This window comes from Eucyclogobius newberryi, unplaced genomic scaffold (assembly GCF_026437365.1).
Source record: "Eucyclogobius newberryi isolate DKJ021-1_F unplaced genomic scaffold, fEucNew1.0.hap1 SCAF_20, whole genome shotgun sequence".
Classification (NCBI taxonomy): Eukaryota; Metazoa; Chordata; class Actinopteri; order Gobiiformes; family Gobiidae; genus Eucyclogobius; species Eucyclogobius newberryi.
The window spans coordinates 1062936-1078444 of record NW_027315835.1 but is presented as its reverse complement, the minus strand read 5'-3'; positions in this window follow the sequence as shown (position 1 = coordinate 1078444).

Here is a 15509-nt window from a genome sequence, read left to right as displayed (position 1 = left end):
ATAGGGTCTGTGTACATCCCATAGGGTCATGTGTACATCCCATAGGGTCTGTGTACATCTTTTAGGGTCATGTGTACATCCCATAGGGTATTTACACATCCCATAGGGTCTGTGTACATCTGATAGGGTATGTGTACATCCCATAGGGTAATGTGTACATCCCATAGGGTCATGTGTACGTCCCATAGGGTCTGTGTACATCCCATAGGGTCTGTGTACATCCCATAGGTCATGTGTACATCCGTGAGGGTCTGTGTACATCCCATAGGTTCATGTGTACATCCCATAGGGTCGTGTGTACGTCCCATAAGGTATGTGTACATCCCATAGGGTCTGTGTACATCCCATAGGGTCTGTGTACATCCCATAGGTCATGTGTACATCCCATAGGGTCAAGTGTACATCCCATAGGGTCTGTGTACATCCCATAGGGTCTGTGTACATCCCATAGGTTCATTTGTACATCCCATACGGTGTGTGTACATCCCATAGGGTCATGTGTACATCCCATAGGGTATGTGTACATCCCATAGGGTCATGTGTACATCCCATAGGTCATGTGTATATCCCATAGGGTCATGTGTACATCCCATAGGGTCATGTGTACGTCCCATAGGGTCATGTGTACATCCCAGAGGGTCATGTATACATCCCATAGGGTCTGTGTACATCCCATAGGGTCATTTGTACATCCCATAGGGTCTGTGTACATCCCATAGGGTCATGTGTACATCCCATAGGGTCTGTGTACATCCCATAGGTTCATTTGTACATCCCATACGGTGTGTGTACATCCCATAGGGTCATGTGTACATCCCATAGGGTATGTGTACATCCCGTAGGGTCATGTGTACATCCCATAGGGTTTGTGTAAATCCCTTAGGTCATATGTACATCCCATAGGGTCCTGTGTACATCCCATAGGGTCTGTGTAAATCCTATAGGGTCATGTGTTTATCCCATAGGGTCTGTGTACATCCCATAGGGTTATGTGTACATCCCAGAGGGTCTGTGTACATCCCATAGGTCATGTGTATATCCCATAGGGTCATGTGTACATCCCATATGGTCATGTGTACGTCCCATAGGGTCATGTGTACATCCCAGAGGGTCATGTATACATCCCATAGGGTCTGTGTACATCCCATAGGGTCATTTGTAGATCCCATAGGGTCTGTGTACATCCCATAGGGTCATGTGTACGTCCCATAGGGTCTGTGTACATCCCATAGGGTCATGTGTACATCCCATAGGGTCTGTGTACATCTTTTAGGGTCATGTGTACATCCCATAGGGTATTTACACATCCCATAGGGTCTGTGTACATCTGATAGGGTATGTGTACATCCCATAGGGTAATGTGTACATCCCATAGGGTCATGTGTACGTCCCATAGGGTCTGTGTACATCCCATAGGGTCTGTGTACATCCCATAGGTCATGTGTACATCCGTGAGGGTCTGTGTACATCCCATAGGTTCATGTGTACATCCCATAGGGTCGTGTGTACGTCCCATAAGGTATGTGTACATCCCATAGGGTCTGTGTACATCCCATAGGGTCTGTGTACATCCCATAGGTCATGTGTACATCCCATAGGGTCAAGTGTACATCCCATAGGGTCTGTGTACATCCCATAGGGTCTGTGTACATCCCATAGGTTCATTTGTACATCCCATACGGTGTGTGTACATCCCATAGGGTCATGTGTACATCCCATAGGGTATGTGTACATCCCATAGGGTCATGTGTACATCCCATAGGTCATGTGTACATCCCATAGGGTCATGTGTACGTCCCATAGGGTCATGTGTACATCCCAGAGGGTCATGTATACATCCCATAGGGTCTGTGTACATCCCATAGGGTCATTTGTACATCCCATAGGGTCTGTGTACATCCCATAGGGTCATGTGTACATCCCATAGGGTCTGTGTACATCCCATAGGTTCATTTGTACATCCCATACGGTGTGTGTACATCCCATAGGGTCATGTGTACATCCCATAGGGTATGTGTACATCCCGTAGGGTCATGTGTACATCCCATAGGGTCTGTGTACATCCCTTAGGTCATGTGTACATCCCATAGGGTCCTGTGTACATCCCATAGGGTCTGTGTAAATCCTATAGGGTCATGTGTTTATCCCATAGGGTCTGTGTACATCCCATAGGGTTATGTGTACATCCCAGAGGGTCTGTGTACATCCCATAGGTCATGTGTATATCCCATAGGGTCATGTGTACATCCCATATGGTCATGTGTACGTCCCATAGGGTCATGTGTACATCCCAGAGGGTCATGTATACATCCCATAGGGTCTGTGTACATCCCATAGGGTCATTTGTAGATCCCATAGGGTCTGTGTACATCCCATAGGGTCATGTGTACATCCCATAGGGTCTGTGTACATCCCATAGTTTCATTTGTACATCCCATACGGTGTGTGTACATCCCATAGGGTCATGTGTACATCCCATAGGGTATGTGTACATCCCATAGGGTCATGTGTACATCCCATAGGGTTTGTGTACATCCCATAGGGTCATGTGTACATCCCATAGGGTCATGTGTACATCCCATAGGGTCTGTGTACATCCCAAAGGGTCATGTGTATATCCCAAAGGGTCTGTGTACGTCCCATAGGTCATGTGTACGTCCCATAGGGTCATGTGTACGTCCCATAGGGTCATGTGTACGCCCCATAGGGTCTCTGTACATCCCATAGGGTCATGTGTACATCCCATAGGGTCTGTGTACATCCCATGGGGTCATGTGTACATCCCATAGGGTATGTACACATCCCATAGGGTCTGTGTAGATCCCATAGGGTATATGTACATCCCATTGGGTCTTGTGTACATCCCATAGGGTCTGTGTACATCCTATAGGGTCATGTGTAGATCCCATAGGGATTGTGTACATCCCATAGGGTCATGTGTACATCCCATAGGGTATGTGTACATCCCATAGGGTCATGTGTACATCCCATAGGGTCTGTGTACATCCCATAGGGTCATGTGTACATCCCATAGGGTCAAGTGTACATGCCATAGGGTCTGTTTACATCCCACAGGGTCAGGTGTACATCCCATAGGGTCCGTGTACGTCCCAATGGGTCATGTGTACGTCCAATAGGGTCATGGGTACGTCCCACACGGTCATGTTTACGTCCCATTGGCTCATGTGTACATCCCATAAGGTCATGTGTACGTCCCATAGGGTCATGTGTACATCCCATAGGGTCTGTGTACATCCCATAGGGTCATGTGTACGTCCCATAGGGTCTGTGTACATCCCATAGGGTCATGTGTACATCCCATAGGGTCTGTGTACATCCCATAGGGTCAAGTGTACATCCCCTAGGGTATGTACACATCCCCTAGGGTCATGTGTACATCCCAGAGGGTCATGTGTACATCCCAGAGGGGCTGTGTACATCCCATAGGCTCATGTGTAAATCCCAAAGGGTGTGTGCAAATTCCATAGGGTCATGTGTACATCCCATAGGGTTTGTGTACATCCCATAGGGTCATAGGTACATCCCATAGGGTCATATATACATCCCATAGAGTGTGTGTACGTCCCATTGGCCAATGTGTACATCCCATGCGGTCATGTGTACGTCCTATAGGGTCATGTGTACATCCCATAGGGTCTGTGTACATCCCATAGGGTCATGTGTACGTCCCATAGGGTCTGTGTACATCCCATAGGTTCATTTGTACATCCCATACGGTGTGTGTACATCCCATAGGGTCATGTGTACATCCCATAGGGTATGTGTACATCCCATAGGGTCATGTGTACATCCCATAGGTCATGTGTATATCCCATAGGGTCATGTGTACATCCCATAGGGTCATGTGTACGTCCCATAGGGTCATGTGTACATCCCAGAGGGTCATGTATACATCCCATAGGGTCTGTGTACATCCCATAGGGTCATTTGTACATCCCATAGGGTCTGTGTACATCCCATAGGGTCATGTGTACATCCCATAGGGTCTGTGTACATCCCATAGGTTCATTTGTACATCCCATACGGTGTGTGTACATCCCATAGGGTCATGTGTACATCCCATAGGGTATGTGTACATCCCGTAGGGTCATGTGTACATCCCATAGGGTCTGTGTACATCCCTTAGGTCATGTGTACATCCCATAGGGTCCTGTGTACATCCCATAGGGTCTGTGTAAATCCTATAGGGTCATGTGTTTATCCCATAGGGTCTGTGTACATCCCATAGGGTTATGTGTACATCCCAGAGGGTCTGTGTACATCCCATAGGTCATGTGTATATCCCATAGGGTCATGTGTACATCCCATATGGTCATGTGTACGTCCCATAGGGTCATGTGTACATCCCAGAGGGTCATGTATACATCCCATAGGGTCTGTGTACATCCCATAGGGTCATTTGTAGATCCCATAGGGTCTGTGTACATCCCATAGGGTCATGTGTACGTCCCATAGGGTCTGTGTACATCCCATAGGGTCATGTGTACATCCCATAGGGTCTGTGTACATCTTTTAGGGTCATGTGTACATCCCATAGGGTATTTACACATCCCATAGGGTCTGTGTACATCTGATAGGGTATGTGTTCATCCCATAGGGTAATGTGTACATCCCATAGGGTCATGTGTACGTCCCATAGGGTCTGTGTACATCCCATAGGGTCTGTGTACATCCCATAGGTCATGTGTACATCCGTGAGGGTCATGTATACATCCCATAGGGTCTGTGTACATCCCATGGGGTCATGTGTACATCCCATAGGGTATGTACACATCCCATAGGGTCTGTGTAGATCCCATAGGGTATATGTACATCCCATTGGGTCTTGTGTACATCCCATAGGGTCTGTGTACATCCTATAGGGTCATGTGTAGATCCCATAGGGATTGTGTACATCCCATAGGGTCATGTGTACATCCCATAGGGTATGTGTACATCCCATAGGGTCATGTGTACATCCCATAGGGTCTGTGTACATCCCATAGGGTCATGTGTACATCCCATAGGGTCAAGTGTACATGCCATAGGGTCTGTTTACATCCCACAGGGTCAGGTGTACATCCCATAGGGTCCGTGTACGTCCCAATGGGTCATGTGTACGTCCAATAGGGTCATGGGTACGTCCCACACGGTCATGTTTACGTCCCATTGGCTCATGTGTACATCCCATAAGGTCATGTGTACGTCCCATAGGGTCATGTGTACATCCCATAGGGTCTGTGTACATCCCATAGGGTCATGTGTACGTCCCATAGGGTCTGTGTACATCCCATAGGGTCAAGTGTACATCCCCTAGGGTATGTACACATCCCCTAGGGTCATGTGTACATCCCATTGGTCATGTGTACATCCCAGAGGGTCATGTGTACATCCCATAGGGTCTGTGTACATCCCATAGGCTCATGTGTAAATCCCAAAGGGTGTGTGCAAATTCCATAGGGTCATGTGTACATCCCATAGGGTTTGTGTACATCCCATAGGGTCATAGGTACATCCCATAGGGTCATATATACATCCCATAGAGTGTTTGTACGTCCCATTGGCCAATGTGTACATCCCATGCGGTCATGTGTACGTCCTATAGGGTCATGTGTACATCCCATAGGGTCTGTGTACATCCCATAGGGTCATGTGTACGTCCCATAGGGTCTGTGTACATCCCATAGGGTTTGTGTACATCCCATAGGGTCTGTGTACATCCCAGATGGTCATGTGTACATCCCATAGGGTCATGTGTACATCCCATAGGGTATGTGTACATCCCGTAGGGTCATGTGTACATCCCATAGGGTCTGTGTACATCCCTTAGGTCATGTGTACATCCCATAGGGTCCTGTGTACATCCCATAGGGTCTGTGTAAATCCTATAGGGTCATGTGTTTATCCCATAGGGTCTGTGTACATCCCATAGGGTTATGTGTACATCCCAGAGGGTCTGTGTACATCCCATAGGTCATGTGTATATCCCATAGGGTCATGTGTACATCCCATATGGTCATGTGTACGTCCCATAGGGTCATGTGTAAATCCCAGAGGGTCATGTATACATCCCATAGGGTCTGTGTACATCCCATAGGGTCATTTGTAGATCCCATAGGGTCTGTGTACATCCCATAGGGTCATGTGTACATCCCATAGGGTCTGTGTACATCTTTTAGGGTCATGTGTACATCCCATAGGGTATTTACACATCCCATAGGGTCTGTGTACATCTGATAGGGTATGTGTTCATCCCATAGGGTAATGTGTACATCCCATAGGGTCATGTGTACGTCCCATAGGGTCTGTGTACATCCCATAGGGTCTGTGTACATCCCATAGGTCATGTGTACATCCGTGAGGGTCATGTATACATCCCATAGGGTCTGTGTACATCCCATGGGGTCATGTGTACATCCCATAGGGTATGTACACATCCCATAGGGTCTGTGTAGATCCCATAGGGTATATGTACATCCCATTGGGTCTTGTGTACATCCCATAGGGTCTGTGTACATCCTATAGGGTCATGTGTAGATCCCATAGGGATTGTGTACATCCCATAGGGTCATGTGTACATCCCATAGGGTATGTGTACATCCCATAGGGTCATGTGTACATCCCATAGGGTCTGTGTACATCCCATAGGGTCATGTGTACATCCCATAGGGTCAAGTGTACATGCCATAGGGTCTGTTTACATCCCACAGGGTCAGGTGTACATCCCATAGGGTCCGTGTACGTCCCAATGGGTCATGTGTACGTCCAATAGGGTCATGGGTACGTCCCACACGGTCATGTTTACGTCCCATTGGCTCATGTGTACATCCCATAAGGTCATGTGTACGTCCCATAGGGTCATGTGTACATCCCATAGGGTCTGTGTACATCCCATAGGGTCATGTGTACGTCCCATAGGGTCTGTGTACATCCCATAGGGTCAAGTGTACATCCCCTAGGGTATGTACACATCCCCTAGGGTCATGTGTACATCCCATTGGTCATGTGTACATCCCAGAGGGTCATGTGTACATCCCATAGGGTCTGTGTACATCCCATAGGCTCATGTGTAAATCCCAAAGGGTGTGTGCAAATTCCATAGGGTCATGTGTACATTCCATAGGGTTTGTGTACATCCCATAGGGTCATAGGTACATCCCATAGGGTCATATATACATCCCATAGAGTGTGTGTACGTCCCATTGGCCAATGTGTACATCCCATGCGGTCATGTGTACGTCCTATAGGGTCATGTGTACATCCCATAGGGTCTGTGTACATCCCATAGGGTCATGTGTACGTCCCATAGGGTCTGTGTACATCCCATAGGGTTTGTGTACATCCCATAGGGTCTGTGTACATCCCAGATGGTCATGTGTACATCCCATAGGGTCATGTGTACATCCCATAGGGTATGTGTACATCCCGTAGGGTCATGTGTACATCCCATAGGGTCTGTGTACATCCCTTAGGTCATGTGTACATCCCATAGGGTCCTGTGTACATCCCATAGGGTCTGTGTAAATCCTATAGGGTCATGTGTTTATCCCATAGGGTCTGTGTACATCCCATAGGGTTATGTGTACATCCCAGAGGTTCTGTGTACATCCCATAGGTCATGTGTATATCCCATAGGGTCATGTGTACATCCCATATGGTCATGTGTACGTCCCATAGGGTCTGTGTACATCCCATAGGGTCATGTGTACATCCCATAGGGTCAAGTGTACATGCCATAGGGTCTGTTTACATCCCACAGGGTCAGGTGTACATCCCATAGGGTCCGTGTACGTCCCAATGGGTCATGTGTACGTCCAAAAGGGTCATGGGTACGTCCCACACGGTCATGTTTACGTCCCATTGGCTCATGTGTACATCCCATAAGGTCATGTGTACGTCCAGTAGGGTCATGTGTACATCCCATAGGGTCTGTGTACATCCCATAGGGTCATGTGTACATCCCATAGGGTCTGTGTACATCCCATAGGGTCAAGTGTACATCCCCTAGGGTATGTACACATCCCCTAGGGTCATGTGTAAATCCCAAAGGGTGTGTGCAAATCCCATAGGGTCATGTGTACATCCCATAGGGTTTGTGTACATCCCATAGGGTCATAGGTACATCCCATAGGGTCATATATACATCCCATAGGGTGTGTGTACATCCCATAGGGCCATGTGTACATCCCATAGGGTCTGTGTACATCCCATAGGTCATGTGTACATCCCATAGGGTCCTGTGTACATCCCATAGGGTCTGTGTAAATCCTATAGGGTCATGTGTTTATCCCATAGGGTCTGTGTACATCCCATAGGGTTATGTGTACATCCCAGAGGGTCTGTGTACATCCCATAGGTCATGTGTATATCCCATAGGGTCATGTGTACATCCCATATGGTCATGTGTACGTCCCATAGGGTCTGTGTACATCCCATAGGGTCATGTGTACATCCCATAGGGTCAAGTGTACATGCCATAGGGTCTGTTTACATCCCACAGGGTCAGGTGTACATCCCATAGGGTCCGTGTACGTCCCAATGGGTCATGTGTACGTCCAAAAGGGTCATGGGTACGTCCCACACGGTCATGTTTACGTCCCATTGGCTCATGTGTACATCCCATAAGGTCATGTGTACGTCCAGTAGGGTCATGTGTACATCCCATAGGGTCTGTGTACATCCCATAGGGTCATGTGTACATCCCATAGGGTCTGTGTACATCCCATAGGGTCAAGTGTACATCCCCTAGGGTATGTACACATCCCCTAGGGTCATGTGTAAATCCCAAAGGGTGTGTGCAAATCCCATAGGGTCATGTGTACATCCCATAGGGTTTGTGTACATCCCATAGGGTCATAGGTACATCCCATAGGGTCATATATACATCCCATAGGGTGTGTGTACATCCCATAGGGCCATGTGTACATCCCATAGGGTCTGTGTACATCCCATAGGGTCATGTGTACATCCCATAGGGTCATGTGTACATCCCATAGGGTATGTGTACATCCCATAGGGTCATGTGTACATCCAATAGGGTCTGTGTACGTCCCATAGGGTCATGTGTACGTCCATAGGGTTATGTGTACGTCCCATACGGTCATGTGTACGTCCCATTGGCCAATGTGTACATCCCATGCGGTCATGTGTACGTCCTATAGGGTCATGTGTACATCCCATAGGGTCTGTGTACATCCCATAGGGTCATGTGTACGTCCCATAGGGTCTGTGTACATCCCATAGGGTCATGTGTACATCCCATAGGGTCTGTGTACATCTTTTAGGGTCATGTGTACATCCCATAGGGTATTTACACATCCCATAGGGTCTGTGTACATCTGATAGGGTCATGTGTACATCCCATAGGGTCTGTGTACATCCCATAGGGTCATGTGTACGTCCCATAGGGTCTGTGTACATCCCATAGGGTCATGTGTACATCCCATAGGGTCTGTGTACATCTTTTAGGGTCATGTGTACATCCCATAGGGTATTTACACATCCCATAGGGTCTGTGTACATCTGATAGGGTATGTGTACATCCCATAGGGTCATGTGTATATCCCATTGGTCATGTGTACATCCCATAGGGTCATGTGTACATCCCATAGGGTCTGTGTACATCCCATAGGGTCATGTGTACATCCGAAAGGGTCTGTGTACGTCCCATAGGTCATGTGTACGTCCCATAGGGTCTGTGTACATCCCATAGGTTCATTTGTACATCCCATACGGTGTGTACATCCCATAGGGTCATGTGTACATCCCATAGGGTATGTGTACATCCCGTAGGGTCATGTGTACATCCCATAGGGTCTGTGTACATCCCTTAGGTCATGTGTACATCCCATAGGGTCCTGTGTACATCCCATAGGGTCTGTGTAAATCCTATAGGGTCATGTGTTTATCCCATAGGGTCTGTGTACATCCCATAGGGTTATGTGTACATCCCAGAGGGTCTGTGTACATCCCATAGGTCATGTGTATATCCCATAGGGTCATGTGTACATCCCATATGGTCATGTGTACGTCCCATACGGTGTGTGTACATCCCATAGGGTCATGTATACATCCCATAGGGTCTGTGTATATCCCATTGGTCATGTGTACATCCCATAGGGTCATGTATACATCCCATAGGGTCTGTGTACATCCCATAGGGTCATTTGTAGATCCCATAGGGTCTGTGTACATCCCATAGGGTCATGTGTACATCCCATAGGGTCTGTGTACATCCCATAGTTTCATTTGTACATCCCATACGGTGTGTGTACATCCCATAGGGTCATGTGTACATCCCATAGGGTATGTGTACATCCCATAGGGTCATGTGTACATCCCATAGGGTTTGTGTACATCCCATAGGGTCATGTGTACATCCCATAGGGTCATGTGTACATCCCATAGGGTCTGTGTACATCCCAAAGGGTCATGTGTATATCCCAAAGGGTCTGTGTACGTCCCATAGGTCATGTGTACGTCCCATAGGGTCATGTGTACGTCCCATAGGGTCATGTGTACGCCCCATAGGGTCTCTGTACATCCCATAGGGTCATGTGTACATCCCATAGGGTCTGTGTACATCCCATGGGGTCATGTGTACATCCCATAGGGTATGTACACATCCCATAGGGTCTGTGTAGATCCCATAGGGTATATGTACATCCCATTGGGTCTTGTGTACATCCCATAGGGTCTGTGTACATCCTATAGGGTCATGTGTAGATCCCATAGGGATTGTGTACATCCCATAGGGTCATGTGTACATCCCATAGGGTATGTGTACATCCCATAGGGTCATGTGTACATCCCATAGGGTCTGTGTACATCCCATAGGGTCATGTGTACATCCCATAGGGTCAAGTGTACATGCCATAGGGTCTGTTTACATCCCACAGGGTCAGGTGTACATCCCATAGGGTCCGTGTACGTCCCAATGGGTCATGTGTACGTCCAATAGGGTCATGGGTACGTCCCACACGGTCATGTTTACGTCCCATTGGCTCATGTGTACATCCCATAAGGTCATGTGTACGTCCCATAGGGTCATGTGTACATCCCATAGGGTCTGTGTACATCCCATAGGGTCATGTGTACGTCCCATAGGGTCTGTGTACATCCCATAGGGTCATGTGTACATCCCATAGGGTCTGTGTACATCCCATAGGGTCAAGTGTACATCCCCTAGGGTATGTACACATCCCCTAGGGTCATGTGTACATCCCATTGGTCATGTGTACATCCCAGAGGGTCATGTGTACATCCCATAGGGTCTGTGTACATCCCATAGGCTCATGTGTAAATCCCAAAGGGTGTGTGCAAATTCCATAGGGTCATGTGTACATCCCATAGGGTTTGTGTACATCCCATAGGGTCATAGGTACATCCCATAGGGTCATATATACATCCCATAGAGTGTGTGTACGTCCCATTGGCCAATGTGTACATCCCATGCGGTCATGTGTACGTCCTATAGGGTCATGTGTACGTCCCATAGGGTCTTAGTACATCCCATAGGGTCATGTGTACATCCCATAGGGTCTGTGTACATCCCATAGGGTCATGTGTACATCCCATAGGGAGTGTGTACATCCCATAGGGTCATGTGTACATCCCATAGGGTATGTGTACATCCCATAGGGTCATGTGTACATCCCATAGGGTCTGTGTACATCCCATAGGGTCATGTGTACATCCCATAGGGTCAAGTGTACATGCCATAGGGTCTGTTTACATCCCACAGGGTCAGGTGTACATCCCATAGGGTCCGTGTGCGTCCCAATGGGTCATGTGTACGTCCAAAAGGGTCATGGGTACGTCCCACACGGTCATGTTTACGTCCCATTGGCTCATGTGTACATCCCATAAGGTCATGTGTACGTCCAGTAGGGTCATGTGTACATCCCATAGGGTCTGTGTACATCCCATAGGGTCATGTGTACATCCCATAGGGTCTGTGTACATCCCATAGGGTCAAGTGTACATCCCCTAGGGTATGTACACATCCCCTAGGGTCATGTGTACATCCCATTGGTCATGTGTACATCCCATAGGGTCATGTGTACATCCCATAGGGTCTGTGTACATCCCATAGGCTCATGTGTAAATCCCAAAGGGTGTGTGCAAATCCCATAGGGTCATGTGTACATCCCATAGGGTTTGTGTACATCCCATAGGGTCATAGGTACATCCCATAGGGTCATATATACATCCCATAGGGTGTGTGTACATCCCATAGGGCCATGTGTAAATCCCATAGGGCCATGTGTACATCCCATAGGGTCTGTGTACATCCCATAGGGTCATGTGTACATCCCATAGGGTCATGTGTACGTCCTATAGGGTCATGTGTACATCCCATAGGGTCTGTGTACATCCCATAGGGTCATGTGTACGTCCCATAGGGTCTGTGTACATCCCATAGGGTTTGTGTACATCCCATAGGGTCTGTGTACATCCCAGATGGTCATGTGTACATCCCATAGGGTCATGTGTACATCCCATAGGGTATGTGTACATCCCGTAGGGTCATGTGTACATCCCATAGGGTCTGTGTACATCCCTTAGGTCATGTGTACATCCCATAGGGTCCTGTGTACATCCCATAGGGTCTGTGTAAATCCTATAGGGTCATGTGTTTATCCCATAGGGTCTGTGTACATCCCATAGGGTTATGTGTACATCCCAGAGGTTCTGTGTACATCCCATAGGTCATGTGTATATCCCATAGGGTCATGTGTACATCCCATATGGTCATGTGTACGTCCCATAGGGTCTGTGTACATCCCATAGGGTCATGTGTACATCCCATAGGGTCAAGTGTACATGCCATAGGGTCTGTTTACATCCCACAGGGTCAGGTGTACATCCCATAGGGTCCGTGTACGTCCCAATGGGTCATGTGTACGTCCAAAAGGGTCATGGGTACGTCCCACACGGTCATGTTTACGTCCCATTGGCTCATGTGTACATCCCATAAGGTCATGTGTACGTCCAGTAGGGTCATGTGTACATCCCATAGGGTCTGTGTACATCCCATAGGGTCATGTGTACATCCCATAGGGTCTGTGTACATCCCATAGGGTCAAGTGTACATCCCCTAGGGTATGTACACATCCCCTAGGGTCATGTGTAAATCCCAAAGGGTGTGTGCAAATCCCATAGGGTCATGTGTACATCCCATAGGGTTTGTGTACATCCCATAGGGTCATAGGTACATCCCATAGGGTCATATATACATCCCATAGGGTGTGTGTACATCCCATAGGGCCATGTGTACATCCCATAGGGTCTGTGTACATCCCATAGGTCATGTGTACATCCCATAGGGTCCTGTGTACATCCCATAGGGTCTGTGTAAATCCTATAGGGTCATGTGTTTATCCCATAGGGTCTGTGTACATCCCATAGGGTTATGTGTACATCCCAGAGGGTCTGTGTACATCCCATAGGTCATGTGTATATCCCATAGGGTCATGTGTACATCCCATATGGTCATGTGTACGTCCCATAGGGTCTGTGTACATCCCATAGGGTCATGTGTACATCCCATAGGGTCAAGTGTACATGCCATAGGGTCTGTTTACATCCCACAGGGTCAGGTGTACATCCCATAGGGTCCGTGTACGTCCCAATGGGTCATGTGTACGTCCAAAAGGGTCATGGGTACGTCCCACACGGTCATGTTTACGTCCCATTGGCTCATGTGTACATCCCATAAGGTCATGTGTACGTCCAGTAGGGTCATGTGTACATCCCATAGGGTCTGTGTACATCCCATAGGGTCATGTGTACATCCCATAGGGTCTGTGTACATCCCATAGGGTCAAGTGTACATCCCCTAGGGTATGTACACATCCCCTAGGGTCATGTGTAAATCCCAAAGGGTGTGTGCAAATCCCATAGGGTCATGTGTACATCCCATAGGGTTTGTGTACATCCCATAGGGTCATAGGTACATCCCATAGGGTCATATATACATCCCATAGGGTGTGTGTACATCCCATAGGGCCATGTGTACATCCCATAGGGTCTGTGTACATCCCATAGGGTCATGTGTACATCCCATAGGGTCATGTGTACATCCCATAGGGTATGTGTACATCCCATAGGGTCATGTGTACATCCAATAGGGTCTGTGTACGTCCCATAGGGTCATGTGTACGTCCATAGGGTTATGTGTACGTCCCATACGGTCATGTGTACGTCCCATTGGCCAATGTGTACATCCCATGCGGTCATGTGTACGTCCTATAGGGTCATGTGTACATCCCATAGGGTCTGTGTACATCCCATAGGGTCATGTGTACGTCCCATAGGGTCTGTGTACATCCCATAGGGTCATGTGTACATCCCATAGGGTCTGTGTACATCTTTTAGGGTCATGTGTACATCCCATAGGGTATTTACACATCCCATAGGGTCTGTGTACATCTGATAGGGTCATGTGTACATCCCATAGGGTCTGTGTACATCCCATAGGGTCATGTGTACGTCCCATAGGGTCTGTGTACATCCCATAGGGTCATGTGTACATCCCATAGGGTCTGTGTACATCTTTTAGGGTCATGTGTACATCCCATAGGGTATTTACACATCCCATAGGGTCTGTGTACATCTGATAGGGTATGTGTACATCCCATAGGGTCATGTGTATATCCCATTGGTCATGTGTACATCCCATAGGGTCATGTGTACATCCCATAGGGTCTGTGTACATCCCATAGGGTCATGTGTACATCCGAAAGGGTCTGTGTACGTCCCATAGGTCATGTGTACGTCCCATAGGGTCTGTGTACATCCCATAGGTTCATTTGTACATCCCATACGGTGTGTACATCCCATAGGGTCATGTGTACATCCCATAGGGTATGTGTACATCCCGTAGGGTCATGTGTACATCCCATAGGGTCTGTGTACATCCCTTAGGTCATGTGTACATCCCATAGGGTCCTGTGTACATCCCATAGGGTCTGTGTAAATCCTATAGGGTCATGTGTTTATCCCATAGGGTCTGTGTACATCCCATAGGGTTATGTGTACATCCCAGAGGGTCTGTGTACATCCCATAGGTCATGTGTATATCCCATAGGGTCATGTGTACATCCCATATGGTCATGTGTACGTCCCATAGGGTCATGTGTACATCCCAGAGGGTCATGTATACATCCCATAGGGTCTGTGTACATCCCATAGGGTCATTTGTAGATCCCATAGGGTCTGTGTACATCCCATAGGGTCATGTGTACATCCCATAGGGTCTGTGTACATCCCATAGTTTCATTTGTACATCCCATACGGTGTGTGTACATCCCATAGGGTCATGTGTACATCCCATAGGGTATGTGTACATCCCATAGGGTCATGTGTACATCCCATAGGGTTTGTGTACATCCCATAGGGTCATGTGTACATCCCATAGGGTCATGTGTACATCCCATAGGGTCTGTGTACATCCCAAAGGGTCATGTGTATATCCCAAAGGGTCTGTGTACGTCCCATAGGTCATG